Source organism: Adiantum capillus-veneris, chromosome 17 (genome assembly GCF_014529385.1).
Source record: "Adiantum capillus-veneris isolate H3 chromosome 17, ASM1452938v2, whole genome shotgun sequence".
Lineage (NCBI taxonomy): Eukaryota > Viridiplantae > Streptophyta > Polypodiopsida > Polypodiales > Pteridaceae > Adiantum > Adiantum capillus-veneris.
Window position 1 is genome coordinate 7,503,818 of NC_140947.1, and position 15,152 is coordinate 7,518,969.

Here is a 15,152-nt window from a genome sequence, read left to right on the forward strand (position 1 = left end):
CATGTCTTAAGTGCACTGACCTACCATAGGGGTCTATAATTTTACCCCATGAGTACTCAAATTCTCTATAGAATGATGCTCATCCCTTTGTCTGTACATTAGCTACCCACTATAAGATCTAGGTCCACAATTTGGACGGTCCAATGCTCTCATTAAAGGTTTGAACTCTAACCTTGAATAAGATGAGACCCTCCATTATCCAAACATCTATTGACACTTTGAAGCTTAGAGAATAGGAAATCATTGGCTTTTTGCAACATGGTAAGATCGAGGGCCAAAAAAGACAATTCTTCTTGTGGGGGGGGGGGATTGTAGGCTTTTTATCTTGAAGTTGATGCAATATTTGCTCTTAACCCTTGATCTTCACCAAGATCTTAGGAGAGTTAAAATTGCTCTTTATCATCTGCTCACCCAGATTGAGATTCCTTCTTCATCCATCAAAAGCATCAAGGGGCTCATATCAGACTTTTTTGCAACAATGAATTAACCCACAATGACCGCTTATCTTTCTTGAATGCAACACGAAATCCACTTATGGCTTTGCTTCACATATAGAAAATCAACTTAAATTCTTATAGTGTTACAAATTCAATGCGTTCTCGTACACCTAATAGTCATCAAGGATAATTAAGAGGCCTCAAAGACCTCTCTTTTCTGGTAATGTCAACAGTGTGCACGGATGCTTTTCTATTGTAGAAGCCCTATCTTTTATTCTCTTGTTTATAGATTGTATCATGTTCATTGCCGACATATGACAGTGATCTCAGTGTCACATGGCACCATTGTAGTTGATTTGTGAAGAGAGGGGCTCAGTCTTTAAGGCTTTGTAAACCACCCTATAAAGGTTTATTTCTAATAGAGAGAAGTTTTTATTGCATGCCATGTGGAGGCTCTCTCTCTTGCTCGTGGTCTTCACCATACCCCTCCTTTCCTCTGGTTCCCCAATGTTTTCATTGACTATTATGACCCCAATATTGATTTTTTGTAAAGATGCCAGTATCCATGCTTAGTATGACACTAAGGGACATAAATTTCCCCATGTTAATTGCACATTAGTAGGTTGGTGTAACCATCGATATTATTATTTGAACATTGTAGTGTATCTTCTAAAGGCCAAAATTGTCCAATGAGACAAATCAATGCACAAGAAAATACATACTTGGCTTTCTAAATAAAGGACAATGGGTTAGAAAATGAAAATGCACTAAATAACATTAGAAATGTAAGGACTAAAATGGGGTCATGAATCATGGGTGTCCTCATCTATGGGGCTAAATTTTTATATATCTTGTGGAGTGCAGAATCTCCATCTAGAGAGAGAGAGAGAGAGAGAGAGAGAGAGAGAGAGAGAGAGAGATTATCATCCATGGAGGTCAAATATGACCTATGGGACCATACAAAACATTACAACGATAGTCTTGAGTTAAGGACTGAGAGTCCGTTAGGGTAAACCATACAAAACATTACAATGACAGTGTTCAATTAAGGACTGAGAGTCCGTTGGGAGGGTAACAAACAAAAACCTAGGGGGAGTCGGATGAGGGGGGATTCCCTTTGGGATTTCGAAACTCCTGAATGATGGCTTTACCTCATCGATAGACTGCCCATTTACCTTTTGTGCGTGCTTCATGCATCTTCTTAAGCTCACTTTTTTTATTCTTAAGTTGATTCATAGTCAACTCTTCTATAATAGTTGTGTTCCCTTGAGAAGGTGGGACTGTGGTAGCAGCTTCAACCGCTCCTCTTTGTCTCTGAAAGTGAGAACACATTGCTCGGGTGGCACATGCCTGTGTGTATTGTTGATCCAAGAGATCGTTTTTGGCTTGATTTGAACAAGTTTGAGAATGTCATTGAGCTTAATAATTGCCTTTTCATGGGTGTCTTCGGTAGTACACCATGGTGAGGGAAGCCCACCTATACGGATCTTCAAAGCGTTTTCTTGCTGTAATCTTTGTTCGCGGAGTTCCGTTGTCATACATGTGTGTACTTTGGCAATGATTGTCGAGTGAACGTGTGTGACCTTTGCTTCCACCTCCTCATTAGGGCCAAAAAAGACTCAAAAAGGGCTGTGTAAGGAATTGGTTAAATTACTAATTAGCAGAGCCGTTTATGGTCAAAACGGCTGCAAATTTGTCCGTTTTGGTCATTTAAAGCATATCTACTCAATCTAAAGCATATGTAGGTACATATCTCTAAATATTCAAAAAGATATCGTTTTCTTCATATTCTTTTGCGGCTCACCTCGAAATTTGTTTTCATTTACTTCACTTGGCGGCAAATAGTTGTTTCCACTTTTGAATCTCTCTTTTTTCTCTCACCTTTCGCGAGCTTTATCTCTTATTCTTTGATGCACCTTGTTCTGCTGCTACGTTATTTCCATTATACTTTTTGCTCCTTCATTACTTACAATGACGAATACATCTTCCATTAGTGATAACCGCAAGTTTCACTCGAACATTAAGCTAAGCCAGGAATATGCTACTATGCGGACTGTCTATCAAAGACCAGTTGCAACTGCAAATGAAGCACAATAACTTCGCAACGAGGGAAAGAAACACATTGATATATGGACAGATGGGAGCTTGTATCCACCGGATCCTAGCATTGGGAGGTATCCATCTTTTCACACACCTCATGATTTGATGAGATTTGTTGGTGATGGGATTGATAGCTTACTAGGATATAGTTCTAGGTTATCTCATTTACACATTAATCATACACATTACATTCAATATCTCAATACTATTTTGTCTTCAAATGTAACAAGAATTTTAGAACTTGAAAACCAAATAGCATCTCTAAAACAAGAAAATCACCAGCTTTGGACTTTAAAAGAAACTCCAATAGGATTAAGAGCACGAGTAAAACGAATGAGAGATGTAGTAAACTTAACAGAAGGTTCTGACAAAGAAAAAAAAGATTAAAGATTACTAGAGAACATGTGACTAGTCTTTTAGGATTTGATATGTCCAATGTTCAAGAAAGGGTGAGATTTTTTATGAACAAAAGTGATATTCTTAAACTTTTGAAACTTCCTGAAAATCAAACTCAGAAGAAATTGGTATTCCAAAATTTACTGAAAGATATGGGTTTACTGGTCCAACCTTCTCAAATGCAAGAAGTTTGTGACACAGTGGGGGTGAGTAGAAGGGGTTACAGGGTTGCCTAGGCCTCACAATGTTGGGAAAGTTAGGACTCTATTAAACGAAGAAATACCCCGAACATTTTGGAGAGTACTATCATATAGAAGGAACGATGCCATATGAAAAACAGAAAAAAAAATCTTCTTTTGAGTATAATGTTTTTAATAACATTTGGATGAGTATAAAAAATGTTCAATCTGCTATGATGAGATACTATAATATGCAAGAAGTAGATTGTGAAGGAAAACTTATATTTGTTATAAAATTGGATGAAGCTAAAATTAAAAAAATGTCAAAAAATGGAAAGAGTATCCATATCCCTTATGAATAGAGCATTGGACTATAGCCAGGGTAAGCTTGATTCCCCATACCACAAAACTCAATCAGAAATGGAGCTTTGGTGGATCGGAGCAGCTCAAATACCAATAGAAAATCACGATACATTGAAATGGTTGTTTTTGCAGAGCGATATTCCTTCTGTTATACAAGACCAAAATGTAGGTGAAAAACTCTGTGTAGATGGCATGGGTGACTTTTTTGTAGAATGACACTTGAGTACCGACCTAAAAGCATTAAAGTGCATGTTTGGTGTATGTGGAGGTGCCAATACCAAGTATCCATGTCTATATTGCGTGGCAAGCACTGGAACAAAAGGATGGCTTGCAGAACACGAGGTTGGAAAACCACCATCGAGAAATAGTGTGAACGTCATCGACTACCCATCGTCTTCTATGATTTGGGATCCAATTCTAACAATAGATTTAAGAAATGTACATATATGCACAATGCATGCAGAGATTAGAATCTTGGACAAATTGCTTCGACTCCATCTTGACTATGCATATTCTATTAAGCCATCTAAACTTGCAGACGAGTGCATGGAAAAATGCGAGGCTTTGCTCTCTCAAATGGGTTTTCATGGTGGTCAAGTGCATCTAAAAAACGATCCCACACTTTCAAAAGGAACCGGTGATGTTTTGCAAGATGTTTCAATGGGTGGAGCAAAAGCCAGAAGATTTTTGAGTAACCATGACAACAAACAAGTTGATGCTATGTGGAACTGCTGGAAGGATCTTTGTGTTATAACAACCAATGTCAAAAGTAGACCAGATGTAGCCAACAAACGCATGGAAGTGTGGAAGAAGCTCGATAATTTTTTGAAAGTTTTGAGACAACAAGTTAGCTCTGCTACTTATGCACATGACTTTAAAAAATCAATAAAGATTTTAATAACTGCTATTACAGATGCTTGGGAAGCAAAAGACATCACATATTACTTGGTGAGTATTCAATTACTTTCTAAAGTCTGGATAGTATTTTACATTGCATCCTATTGAGTTCAACTAACTTTTTTTATTATTTTTAGCATATTCTGTACCTGCATGGACCATATTTTGCAAAACAAGGACCCCTTGCAACATGGAATACTCAGGGAATGGAAAAATCTCACTATCAAGCGAGGACTTCTTTTTTCAAATGTACGAAAAAGGGAGGGGGACAAAGAAGGAGCAATGCACTAAAGGAATTATTCAGTTGGTTCTATAGGAGGCAATTACAACGGATGAGATCAAAAAACCATGCTACTCAACCACAGATGGAGATTAATGCTTCACCTTGAAACTTTGTACCGAATCTTTCCAAAGAGATCCAAATTCAAAAAAGATATTTTGGTGCAAAAAACTGTCAAATTTACATCAGTTTTTGATTTTTTTCATATCTCTAGGCATGTCACTCTATTTCTCAAAAACTTTCTTCTTTTATAGCCCCCAAGAAGGTTGACATTTGTCTCCTCAGCTGCTGCTGCATAGCTAGAGTAGCAAAGAAAGTATCCTGCTCTTGAGGCATTGAATCCTGCAGCATATCCAAATATTCTAAGTGCTACTGCTCTCTCAAGTAGCATGATCTTGTTTGCATTGATTTGAAGGGGAGTGTACCCTAAAAACCATGACAATATCTTCAGGGCAAACATTGGCAACTTAGGATCTTCAGAATACTGCATGTGAAAAGCACAGAAGGTGGCACTATCCAATGTAGGCATGTAGTGCATGAGAGAGGAGGCATCCCTTTTTGAAGAGCCCTCTATTGCTTTCCCTCTCGAGCCTTTAGCTCTCCCAAGAAAATTGTCTTTGTCAAGGAGCTCAATCTGCAAAACAAGATAGAATGAGTAATTAAAACAAACTTGAAAAAAAAGAAAGATTTCAGAAGGGAGATCACCTTTTGCAACTCATCTTCGGCAATGACTTTTTCTTGAAGGAGATTGCATGATCCGGTCATCTCTCTTATGTGAATTTCCTTTCCAAATTTTTTCAGCTTAAAGTCTCTACCAAAAGATTGGATGCCAAGCTCAACAAGTTTATTCTCAAAATCCTCATCTTTGAGGGAAGGTTTCTCCTCTTCCACTCTTCTCATGCATAGAGCAAGTGCATCAGGAGCAGGCAGAAAATCTTTATTGGATGTCTGAAAATCAGGTGCCAAAAACTCATCTTTTGACTCTTCTTCTATGTCAATAAAATCTTTGGCCACCTCCGAAGCTTCAGAAATGGTTGCAATACAGTAGTCCTCCCTCATATTAAGCAGACACTGGATATGATGGAGAGGGATATACTCTTTTCCATTGATATAGAAGTAGGGAAGGTTTGGAATAGTAAGGGAAGCTTCGGACACCTCTACCTCATCTGTTGGCTCATCAATGACAGTACTAGCTCTAAATTGAGCCACATCAAAATTTGCACTCTCCTGCTCCTCAACTGAAACATCAACTTCCTCCTCTTCTAGAATTTCACTTTTCTCAAGCTGCAAAACTGTGGAAACATTTTTATTTGTTACCTCTTCATCTGTATCTTTCACTTCATTAGCTTTGCCTTGCATGTCAACTTTAAGGAACAAAAAGAAAAGAAAAGCAACTTCTTTTGGAACAAGGTTGCAAGGCTTTAAATGTAATTGACAAGAAATGGCCGGTGGACAAACAAAGGAAGTCTTCTTAGAAAATCTTCCAAACCTCCTTGTTACTTTGCCTTTCTCAATTGAGTTGGTAGTAAATTCGGCTAGATGGCAATAAGTCTTGCCATCTAAAACCAAACACTTGCCTTCAACTGCCTCTTCAAACTCTTTGAATTCTTCTGACAAGAAGTCCTTCAAATGGTCTAACAAAGCTGTAAGATCAAACACGGGGTTGAATATTTCATATGCTTCGGTGTACACTTGCATGTCACCACCATCCATCACAGCAACCAATAACTTCTCATTTGGACTCTCCTCCAAAAATCTCCTCCCGACCTTCGTTCACGGTAGAGGAAAAATTGAACCGGTGAAGCTACCTAGACATAGGGTGAAGGCCGACAAGTAGGCGCCAAAGTGATATATAGAGCGATAAGGGGGGAGGGTTACACGATGAGCAAAACGCTCCGGGCACTGGGTGAAGATGTCTAAGAACCTCACTAGTATGCCCAAACGAAGCGATAGGGGTGGGTTCTAGGATGTGCAACCTGCTCCGATCGCGTTGTACCGAAGCTGCCTAGTGGAACCAAGTAGAAGCCCGAACCACGCGATAGAGGCCCCACCCGGGGTTTGCAAACGAGTACGGTCGCAACCTGGACGAAAGGAACTTGAGACACCAAAGCGACGTGTAGCACTAGTGGAGGGAAGTGAAATAAACCCAATTTCTCGCGTCGTGTGGGACAAGCAAACGTGCAACACCAATAAAATCCGAGATCAAGCCTTATATAAGGTGCAAAATATTACTGTTATGGACACGTGTCATCCATGCAGACGTGCCATGTGGCCTGCTTACAACGGTCGTCGTACGGACGGTCGGATGTATATAAAGCTCTCTCATTGCTCATTTTTTACCTTCCACCATACCTCACTTTCGCGTCATGTCGTACCTCCTAAACGACCCGCACTTCCTTCCATTGACCCATCCTCACCATCCGCACTTTCTTCTCTTTCTTCCACCGACCCACGCTACCCATCCTCGCCCAATCAGTTGCACTTCCGTATTGTCTTATTTCTATCCCGTACGACGCGATACGAGCAAGTGCTAGATAGTGGGTGGCCAAGCTATCGCGTCGTGCAGTTGTCCAAGCTATTGCAACAATGGGTGGCCAAGCTATCACGCCAGCTTTACATACGACGCGACTCGGACATGTTCTAGCATGTAGGTGACCCGGCTATCACGTCGTGCAGGTGTCCATTGACTCATTGTCGAGGCTTAACAGCTTTACATACGATGCGATCCTGCCCTGTTCTAGGATGTGGGTGACCCGGCTATCCCGTCGTGCAGGTCTCCTTCCTTGATTTATTGGAAAGGTCAAAAGATTCACATACGACGCGATACAGGCAGGTTCTAGAGTGTGGGTGACCCGGCTATTGCGTCGTGTAGGAGTCCCTTCATGATGCTTAGCCAAAATCATTTGCTTCACATACGGCGTGATAGGGACAACTTGTAGATTGTGGGTGACCCAACTATCGCGTCGTGCGATGTTTTGTGACCCAAATAGCGAGGACGAAGTAGACTACAAGGAAAGTCTACCAAGCCCCAAATGATCCAGAAAAAGATGATTTTGAGAAGATCCAGAGAAACCACCACCTCCACAACCTCGTCAGAGGCCCACTGCTAGAAAAAGGTTGAATTATCAAGTCAAATCTTTAAGAGAAATAAGAAAAGCACAAAAGTCTACTTGTCTACTAATTCCAAAGCTACCTTTCATGAGAGTCGTCAAAGAGATATCAGATAGACTTGTAAGCATGATGAATATCAAAACTTTTGTCTCAGTAAGTGTTAACCCTCACGGCACACGGACACCCTATGATCTATAAACGTTGTATTATGTATTTGGTAGAGTCAGGTACCGGGCTTGTCGGACCAATAGGGAAAGGTAGAGTGATCGCCGATGAGAGGCGCACTTTAACTTGGACATTCAAGGGATTAGTTGGTTAAGCATGGGCGCCCAAGTGTGAATGGGGTGAGCTCCTATAAAAGCCAACTAAACCTAATTTTTACTCATTCTCTCATTTGTGCAATTGAAGAGTGCTCTTGCTCCATCTCCATCTTCTTCTTCTTCACCTCCTTGTGTGTGTGTGTGTGAGAGAGAGAGAGAGAGGGAGAGTGTGTGTGCGATCGAGCATTGCGAAGGCACGACGGCGGCGAAGCGGTTGAGCGCGGCACGACTGCAGCTTCTTCTTCATCGCGGCGAGGAATCCACCACGAAGGCGAGCGTAGAGCGGTGAGTGACACACCCTTTGTTTTCTTGAGCTTGCTAGTTTAGGCTTGTTGTGTGCTTGGAGCCGTTTGTGGCTCGCATACGGTGTATTGGCAAGTCCCTTGCTTCGACAGTGCGGCAAGGAGCGCACAGTAAGGTGGCAATCTCAAGCTTTGATGTGCCTTCAGGAAGCTGCTGAGGATTTTCTCATAGACTTTATGAATGATAGCTACATTACAGCTGCATTTTCTCACAGGGTCACACTTATGAGAAAAGATTTTGTGCTTGTGTCAAGGCTGAGGTACAAGTTTGATAAGGCTCTTGAGCTTATTTCTAGTGAGGATCTTAGAGCCTTCCAAATTTTAAATATCCCTCCTTCCAGGCAGCAGAAAGATTCAGGGGTTGTCATTGAGGATGTTACACATGAGTATGAGATAAGAAAGGCCCAGGATATCAAAGTAGGAAAGGAGGTTCAGAGGGAGCAAGACATGATATCAGAGGATGCTATCCTTAAAGAGCAAGCAGAAATTTTAAGAGCATCCAAATCTCTTCTTTATGAAAAAGTTACAGGCCAAATGGTGATGGATGTCTCCTTGTTTGGAGATAATGAGGCGTACTTGGACATATTCCCTCAAGACACAAGTATACTTGTAAATCCCAACATTGAGCTTGGTGACAATGTGCTCTTTATCTGTCTCAGGTATGTGTTGCTCCTTTGCTAATTATTAGTGCATGTGCAAGGCAGGCACAAGGGCCTCATTGGGGGGTGTGTTTTCTTTTTCAGGTGTCTTATGAGGGATCTTCTAGAGGCTCTAGCTATGCAAATTTCCATACTTGACCCTCTAGTGACACAATGCCTTTTTAACAAGCAAGGAATTTTTTTGAAGATTTTAACATGCTGACCTGCAATTGTATAATATACCCATATGTTGAAGGGTAAATCTTAACTCCTTACATGTTATTTTTAACATTTTGTGGTATTCCTAGTTAATTGTTATTTTTTGTAGAGGACATTGGAGTCTTATTATCTTCAATCTTTTGGAGAAAGATATTATATTTATGAATTCATTGTCAAGTATCCATGGGAGAAGTAAACTGTAAGTATGAAGTATGATCTATGCTTGATGGCCCATTGTTTTCTATCAGTGGCTTTTTGATTCAATGTCTTCTTGCAGTGCTGCCAAACTTATTGTTGGTCACCTGAGTACCACAAATAAGGATTACAATATAGAAGCTTTCAAGTACTACAATCACAAAGTGCCTTTACAGACAGACTCAACATCTTGTGGATGGAGGGTGCTTGCCAATGCATGGAGATATCTTCAGTCAAGGTGCCGGATGACTACACTCACTGTAAGTGTGTGGCTCATGTATTTATTTTGATGTCTTAACTATGTATGTATGTACTCATGTCCTTTAATTCCTTTTTCTATTTTTTTCAGTTGCATGACTATCCAGAGTCTTGGGTCATGTGGGTGAGAGAGAAGGCCGTTTCTATGGTTTTGAAAAGATCAATAAATCCAAATGATCCAGAATCTCCTTTGCCACCAAAGAAAGGTAGAGCCATCAAGGGTTTGGATGCAAAGAAAATGGATCAGAAGAAGAAAAGTTCTACAAAGAAAAAGGATCACAAGAAGAGTCCTACAAAGAAGAGCCATGCTAAGAAGAGTCCTGCCAAGGGGAAGAGTCCCACCAAGAAGAAGATCCCTGCCAAGAGGAAGAGTCCCACCAAGAAGAATGCAAAGGGGAAGAGTCCCACCAAGAAGAAGAGCCCTGCAAAAAAAAGAGCAGATACAAAGGGCCATCCATTCCACTCACCATTGAAATTCAAGGTTCAAAAGCATCGTACACTTAAGAACAGTAAGGGGGAGGCACCTAGCTCACCTTTCAAGCTACCATTCATGTTGCCAAAGAAGGTTGCCAAGTCGCCCAAGCCAGCCACTCCTCAGGAGCCCAAATCACCAACCCTTGCCAAGTCACCCGTGCCAAGCCCTGAGGAGCCCAAAGCACCAACCCCTGCCAAGTCACCTGTGCCAAGCCCTGAGGAGCCCAAGTCACCACTACCACCCACTCTTGAACTTTCACTCCCTTCTGAACACAAAAGAAAAGGCTCTCTGAGGATGCAGAATCCTCTCAGGCAAAAAGAAAAGTGGAGTTTCATGATTGATTACTCCACAAAAGTTATGTACACTTTTGTTCATTTTGTCCATATGAACATATATAGACACCCTTTGGTGATTCATAATTTTGTACTTCAAATACTTAATACCAACTATCGATTCTTAAATGTGTATCATGATGTCATGTAAGTTTAAAACAACATAAATAATGTTCACAGTAAGGTAGAGAAAAGATAAATATATTTACAAAATGATTACAATATTGAACTTGTTTTTTCAAGTCCTTGCAAGTGGCTCAAATACAACTCTTTTTGGGGGAAGGCACATATGAAACTTTGTATTCTGCAAAATAGACAAACAAATCCATTGTTTTGTAAAAGGAAGGTGGCTTGTCAGCATACATAGCATTTGCAATCCCTTTATGCATTGCTTTGAACGTCCCACTTAGACTCTCCACAGGCTGCCATTCCACAGCTGTTGAAGGAAATATATCTGGAATGGAATCAAAAAATGAGAAAAACAATGGGATAATGAAAAATTCACTGTATCAAAATAGAATTTTTTTTTGTACTTACAGTAAGAATGCAGTGTGGGATGTTCTTCCCAGTCTAACACCATATCCTTGGCCATGTACACATGTTGAACCTTAGCTAGCCAGACATTGTCGATCACTTTGAAAGCAAGAACACGACCTTTTTACTTTATCACGTTTAGTTCTCTTCACTCTGTGTACACCTTTGCATGAAGGACGCATTGTTACCGAGTCATCACACGAAAAGATATGGGCTTCCAAAGACCATCCTCTCTAACGTTATGAAAGTCATAAGAAGTTATGTTATGTGAAGGACGACATGCAAAAGACGCCATGGAAACTCAGAGATTAGAGAAGAAGAAAGAAAATATAGATGGAAAGACTTAAACCTCTCACAAAATAGAGAGAGAGCGAAAAAGGTATACGTTTGAAAAAGTAGGTGATTTGTCATTAATGCCCTTGTTTTGAGAGCCTTCTGACATAGATTTCGTATCTTTTGACAACGCTTTTCTGAAATATAAAATAGAATAAAAGATGAGACTTCATTACTTTGGGCCGCAAATTTAATGAGCTCTCTCGCCGAAAGCACCCAAATATAGCAGTTTCAGCCTTATGATCAAGACATTTAGCAGTTCTCTGTCAAAATAGGACCACCAAAACCCACAATACAGGAGACAAGAGTGCCATACTTTTGTATACGTGTCAAAAAACTATTGGACTATTCCTTAATCCTTAGATTAACAAACAGCCCTTTTTGAGTCGTTTTTGGCCCTAATGTTGACTTTGTCGCTTGTAAGATCAATCATGGAATCAAAGCACACCTCTAGCTCACTAATGCGAGTTTTGAGGTCGTGGTTTTCCTCCATGACTTGATAAAGGGCTGCTTGAAGTTGTGTGATTCGATCAATTTTGTTGGGAGCTGCCACCAGCGTAGCAAAAGTCGGTCTTCATGCAGGAGTCTTTGGAGTGTTGTTTGGCATCATAAAAATCTTGAAAGTAAACTCTGTGGGGAACAAGCTTTGAGTTTGATAATCACCTAGAACCTTAGGGTTAAGTTCCTTAGCTCAACATGTGCGTACAACACTTCGACCATAGCCAAGGTTGGTAGCAGGACCCTAGTACAGGTGAGCGCTCACCTAGAACCTTAGGGAAGTGCCTTAAGCTCAACTTTGGCAGGCATGTGCGTACTCGAGCATAAGAGCTAAAGTCGGCAGCAAGCAGGACTCGAGCACAGAGGATCACGAAATCGCGGGACTTGTTGAGCTTGTTGACTTGCTGTGTGAGAGAGAGAGAGAGAGAGAGAGAGAGAGAGAGAGAGAGAGAGAGAGAGAGAGAGAGAGAGAGAGAGAGAGAGAGAGAGAGAGAGAGAGAGAGACTCTACCTTGCTTCTTCCGTTAGCTAGCTAACATGCCTCTCACCTTCTCACATCAATCTCCACAACACAATACCTTTAAGTAAATACCAAGTTTGTGAAGAGAAATGCTTGCTCTAGCAATACCAGAGAAAAGCCAAAGGACAATGATACATTGGGATATAATGATTTTAGGGTAGAGAGAGTTTATAAGCCACTCTCTATCTGGAACACACTTTCCTGTACAATGAAAAAAAGAGGTTGCTTTGCTCTCCTCTGTTCTTTTATCATTGTGTGACCATTGTGGTCTGCCATAAAAAGTGATAATTTTTACCAAACATACACAAATCCCTTTAAGGCAATTCTCAACAGGGAATCATGCAAAATGACTTGTATTTTTTGCCCATTTCCAACTCTTTATGCCAAATCCTTAGCGGATTTTTTTTTCCTTTTTCTTATGAGCTCAATTGGCCATTTTAAATTTCAAGCCCATGTTAGACTACTTTATACCAAATTCCAAGCCCATTTTAGGCTACTTTAAATTTCAAGCCCATTTTAGACAACTTATACCGAATTCCTGCTAGAATTTTCCCTTTCTTCTATTGGCTCAATCCTCCATTTTAAAATTTTAACTTCAACTTAAGGCATGATTTTCCCAAACACTTTTCATAGCTAGCATTTGCCCCCCCAAAAAGACATGGAAACTTGAAAGATTGCTCTCTTTGCCATTATTTCAAACTATCATGCCATTATGAGATCCTTGAAAGAGAAGACTAGTATCTTTTTTCAAGGATTTATGAGCATGCAATAGCAAATGGAGATGGACAACAGAATATTATCGCTATTGTCATGGATAATGTCTCCAACTATAAAGCCATTCATGTCATGTAGCTACATGATTATATAGGTAAAACAAAGTATTTATCATGGAGACGATCATTTCACAAGTGATCAGAGAACTCTGGGTTGGTATGGCGATGTGGGCTCCTTGCCGCACTGTCGAAGCAAGGGACTTGCCGATACACCGTGTACGAGCCACAAATGGCTCCAAGCACACAACAAGACTAATCTAGCAAGCTCAAAAGAGGGCAATGGTGTGTCACTCACCGCTCTATGCTCCTGCCGTGGAGGATTCCTCGCCGCGATGAAGAAGAAGCTGCAGTCGTGCCGCTCTCAACCGCTTCGCCGCCGTCGTGCCTTCGTAATGCTCGATCGCACACACACTCTCCCTCTCTCTCTCTCTCTCTCACATACACACACACACGAGGAGGTGAAGAAGAAGAATATGGAGATGGAGATGGAGCAAGAGCACTCTTCTATTGCACAAATGAGAGAATGAGTGAATTTTAGGTTTAGTTGGCTTTTATATGAGCTCACCCCATTCACACTTGGGCGCCCATGCTTAGCCAACTAATCCCTTGAATGTCCCAGTTAGAGTGCGCCTCTCATTGGCGATCACTCTTACCCTTTTCCTATTGGTCCGACAAGCCCGATATCTGACTCTAAATAATACAACGTTTATAGATCATAGGGTGTCTGTGTGCCGTGAGGGTTAACATGCCCCCCTTCCTGATGTAGATTCCGTCCTCGGAAGCTATTGAGTTGAAGCTGGTTCGTCGAGGTGGAAGAGCATTTGAGATGAATGTCCTTAGCCTTTTTCAGTCATTGCAAAATCCAACAACATTGGCACAGTAATTGCATTCTCATAAGTGATTAAAAAGCATATGCAGTTTTAGGTAGACAAATTGATTGGTAAAAAAAATTTCAAACAATTTGTCAGCAATGAACATTAAATTGCAATGTAATCAAATGCATAAACAGATGTAAAGGTAAAAAATTAAACAAGTATGGGGTCGCTAATTTGACGGTCGAAAGACACTAGAGATCGAATATTAATACCATGGGTAAGCTTCTTAATTTTCTGTGGTCAATTAAGTTGTTTAATCGCGAGAGCCAAGTATTCATGTTCAAGGGCTGACTAGAGGCTATATCTAGAAAACCTTGTAGTTAAGCTACCATAAAAGGAATTTCTCATGAAATCATTGCCTGACTGATTACTTTTTCTTTGACCCCCCAAAGTCTTTTCACATTGATTCAATTATGATGTGTGTGCTTATTTTGTATGCCTTGGGTTTTTTGCTTTTCAAGGAAAAGCGCCCACACTGGGAACCTCTAGGGCTCTAGTACCATAGGCGATACATGTGAGTGAAGTACCAAATCAAGCTGAGATTTCTCTTCCAGCTTAAAATTTTACATTGTGGCACTTTGATTTTTTGTGTGTTCATTTTCAGCATTTTAATTTTGTAACTTTGGGGGGTCATATAACACTGTTACCCTCCCCAGGCTCATCACATTAGTAAACTCCCTTTATAATACTTAAGCTAAAGGTCAATAGGGTTAAGCCCACTAGAAATCCCTAGTACATTTCATACAATGCTGCCTAAATCGGATTAAGAACCTAAGTAACCATTGCTTATTAGGAAGGCATTCCCCATGGCATTAAGAGAAGATTTCTAATACCTAGCTTGGTCAAACTAGCTTAGTCGGACTGCTTGATTTTCAAACCTAGACAACTGATTATGACAAAACATTACATTGAATTAAATGTTTGATACTAAGCCAATGCGCTGAATATTATGCTACCAATCACAATCAAAGCAGACAAACATGGATGCAAAAAGATAAGGGCAATGCTAATGGTCATAAAACACATGTTTGTGTTGATGGTCGCGCTTGATTTGAAGTGTGAACGAGAGAAAGGTTCCATGAAGGTCCAAATCCTATCAATAGCAACAGGCTCCTGTA